The sequence below is a fragment of the Fukomys damarensis genome, unplaced genomic scaffold, assembly GCF_012274545.1.
Source record: "Fukomys damarensis isolate Sample0158 unplaced genomic scaffold, DMR_v1.0_HiC HiC_scaffold_28, whole genome shotgun sequence".
In the NCBI taxonomy this organism is placed as follows: domain Eukaryota; kingdom Metazoa; phylum Chordata; class Mammalia; order Rodentia; family Bathyergidae; genus Fukomys; species Fukomys damarensis.
Window position 1 is genome coordinate 1917095 of NW_022900940.1, and position 3876 is coordinate 1920970.

A 3876-nucleotide genomic window follows, 5' to 3' on the forward strand; every position below is an offset into this window, starting at 1 on the left:
GTGTACCCAAACTTAAAAGTGTATATTTAATTATTTTTAAATTTTTATTTGACCTAAAAAACCAGATAACATTTAGACAGACAAACATATAAGACAATTTAAACTAGAGTGTACCCAGATGGTTTTGGCCAATTGAATTATAAAATCTTTTAGTTATGACTAGTCAAAACCTTTGTAAGTCAATTAACAGATCTCGTAGAATTAGAATCAAAAGGAATGAAAGCTGTTACTATAAAAGTAAACCTTCTGTAACAAACTTGAAACCAACAAGCAAACATACATATTTTCCTGTTAAATCATTTCCACATACCTTTTCTACATACTTAAGCCTTCTGGTCTTGTATATCTTTCTTTATATCTTTCTAACAAGACATGCATACAAAATCCTTTCATATCAAAAGTATACCTCTTTTATCCATTTTTTTTTTTTAATATTTTTCCTCTGCCGTTTCACTTATTATAAACCTTCTATAACAAATTTCAGTTTAAAGTGTCCTTTTTCTTGTTTTCAGATTGTTACATCTTAAAATTTGACTGGCTGCCAATAGAACAGTTAACCTTGAGTAACAAGACATGCATACAAAATCCTTTCATATCAAAAGTATATCTCTTTTATCCATAGTTTTTTTTTAATATTTTTCCTCTGCCGTTTCACTTATTATAAACCTTCTATAACAAATTTCAGTTTAAAGTGTCCTTTTTCTTGTTTTCAGATTGTTACATCTTAAAATTTGACTGGCTGCCAATAGAACAGTATTAACCTTGAGTTTTTATCAACAAAGTACAGAAAAGAGCAAGTTAATCTTATAATCACAATTAAAGAATTTGTATTGTACAAGAAGTGTTTTAAGCACACCAATTAAACTTAACTCAAATTGAAACAAAGATACATTTATCAAATAGTTAAAATTTATAACTTGATTTTTCTTGTAAAATCTCTTTATGTCGGTAAAGCACAGTTTAAGTTTCTCTGGCAGGGTTTTGGATTCCAGACCTTTGTAGGCAGCATCAAGCTGATAACACAGTGTTGGCCTTGGGGCTCTTAAAGCCTGGAGTGGTTTTTTTTGTTTTTTTGTTTTTTTTCTAAAATGAGAGTGTTAAAGGGAGAGTTGGCATGTCTCAGAAGTCTCTTTTGTAAGTGATCATGTACTATGGGAGTTAGTCCCTCTAAGTTAGAGCGGGGGGGGGGATATTGTGCCAAGCTAGGGAATTGTGAGGGATTTTTAAGGAGAATTTTGACAGGGGGACATTTGGCAACTGAGGGAGAGTGGATATCCCATACTTGAGGATTAACAAGAGAGGAGCTAATTGGCCAATTGGATTGGGAAGATGAGGATTGGAGGGCTTGAGATAGTACCAGGCAGAGGGAAGTTGTCGGAGTGTTGGAAGGGTTCGGCATAGAAAAATGAATGGATGTTCCAATTTGAGATAAAATACCGCGGCCTAATAAAGGGACCGGGCAGGATGGAAGGACTAAAAATGAGTGAAGAAATGTAAGATTGCCAATAGTGCATGATAGTAGGAGGGGTCTGGTGTGGTCGTTGTAGTTGGCCTTCTACCCCAACAATAGAAGTCTGAGAAAGGGAGGTAGGCCCCCAGTATTCTCATAGTGCAGAGAAGCTGGCACCAGTATCCAATAAGAAAGAAATGGTCCTACCTGCCACAGTCAAGATTACCCTGGGCTCCTGGGCGGTGATCCGCATTGGGCCAGATGTGCCAGGGCCTCTTCATTGTCCCTCCGTTGTCTCTAGACCTATCAGGTCCGCATGTTGGGAAGCTGTGGGGCTGACGGTCTGATGGCGGGTGGACGCCAAGGGACAGTCTGTGCCCCAATGTCCCCTCTGGTGGCATTTGGGACAGGGCTTAGTTGGCACTCTGGGATTAGGACAGTCCTTTGCCCAGTGGCCTTCCTGATGACACTTGTGACAGGGGCCTGGTGGTTGGGAGCTCTTTTGTAGGGGTTTTCTTTCCTGTGGTGCAGGTGGACTGGTCGAATTAAGAGCTTGTGTTAATAATTGATATTTCTTTGTAATTTTGAGGTCATCTCGGCCATAGTAGGCCTTGAATGCTGTGGCCAGAACCTCTGCCTGAGGGGTCAAGGGCCCCCGATCAAGCTTTTTTAGTTTAAGTCTAATGTCGGGGTAGCTCTGAGAGAAGAAATGCATCATAATTAATCTCTGACCATCCACAGACTCAGGGTCTAGTTTGGTATGTTGACGGAGGCCATCAGTTAGCCTTTGTAAAAAGGTGGATGGATTTTCGTTCTTGTTTTGTATAATTTCATTAAGCTTTTCATAATTAATGGCCTTCATGGCAGCTCCGCGGAGCCCATGAAGGAGACAATTTTGGTACCTGTTTCGAGCTGCAATTCCCACCTCTGTGTTGTAGTCCCATTCTGGGTCTTGATCAGGGACTGCAGCAGCACCTGCTGGGTGGTGATTGTTGGTTAAATGTTCTTGGTCTGCATGTGCATGAGCCTGATCCAGCACTCTTCTATTTTCTTTGGGAGTTAAGGCATTGGTTAAAACTACAAAAAGATCATGGTAAGTTAGTTGATAAGACTAAGTCAAAAGTTGAAATTGTTTTATAAAGGTTGTTGGATGGGCTGTAAAAGAACCAAGCTTGGCCTGAATGAGAGCTAGTTCAGACATAGGAAAAGGAGTATGAACGCGGACAATTCCTTCGGCTCCGGCTACCTCTCGCAAGGGCGCCATCGTGTTGCCCTTGTGTGACCTGGAGGGAGTGAGGGGTGGAGTCGGCGCATGCGGTGGGGCAGTGGGAGGTCCAGGGGAAATGAGAGAGGCAGGAGATTCAGAGGGTTGGGAGGAGTCAGATGGAGCAGGGGGAGGAGTGGAAGGAATTTTTGCTGCAGGATAAGGAGGGGGATCATCTGCCTGATCGAGTTGGGCGGGAGAGTCAGAAGGAGAGGGATTGGTAGCGGAAAGGCTTTGAGTCAGCAAAAGTATTGGAGCAGTTTTGGCAGTGGAACAAAGAGAAGGCTGATTAGCAAGATAGGAAAAGCCTTGGACATATGGGATCTCCGACCATTTTCCTTGTCGCTCACATAAATTGTAAAGGTCTCTAATTAGACCCCATTCAAAGGAGCCGTTAGGCAGCCAGATGTTTTGATTGCCTAATTTATATTGGGGCCAAATTTGAGTAGACAAGCGAATTAGCCGTTTGGGTTTTAAATTAAGACCCTCCAAATTCCTGAGTAAGCATCCCAAAGGAGAGCCTGTGGGTATGGAGGAGCCAGAGCCCCTGACCACCGGGATAAGGAGGTTATCAGAAGACCAGACATCTCCAAGAGTTCTGATAAGACCCCCTCTTCTCTAGACCTGGTCTAGAGGACGGAAACTCGGTTTCTTGCGAAAGCGTCCCTTACACAAGATAGGAGTTTAAGTGAAGCTAAATCCCGGATTTACCTCAAATGTGGCAAACCTGGTGTGCGAGAGAGTGAGGACAGAGCCTGGCGCCTGGCTGTGTCCCAAATGTGATCCCAGTGGGTGGTCTGAGGTCTGGGGTCCTCGTTACCCTGAAGACTTTTCCGAAAGGGGAACTTACCCAAAAAAGTGTGGGTCAGAAGATCAGCAGGTTGGTGGTGGCTGTGAAGATGGCGATGAGGAGAATGGTCGGGGACATCGGGTGGGGGCTGAGCAGGGGCGCCCTAGAATCTGGGTTTTGGGCCTCAGGAGTTTTAGCCTGTGGGCCTGGCAATCCCAGATCCCGCTTCTGACACCAATGAAAGGGGGGTTCACGTGCCCTTTTGCCCAATTATGCCACTCACGCACTGAGAGGTCCGGCAGGAGATCTTTATTGTAGCGAGGCGAGCAGGAGGCAGGAAGGCAGAGAGAGAGAGAGAGAGAGAGAGAGAGA

General features: G+C 43.8%; 1 long non-coding RNA gene across 1 annotated transcript in view; it reads left to right on the top strand.

The window, feature by feature from the left end:
* The window catches only part of LOC104850930, an 11098-nt gene that overhangs the window by 6040 nt on the left and 1182 nt on the right, over positions 1-3876 (top strand). The window lies entirely within an intron of this gene.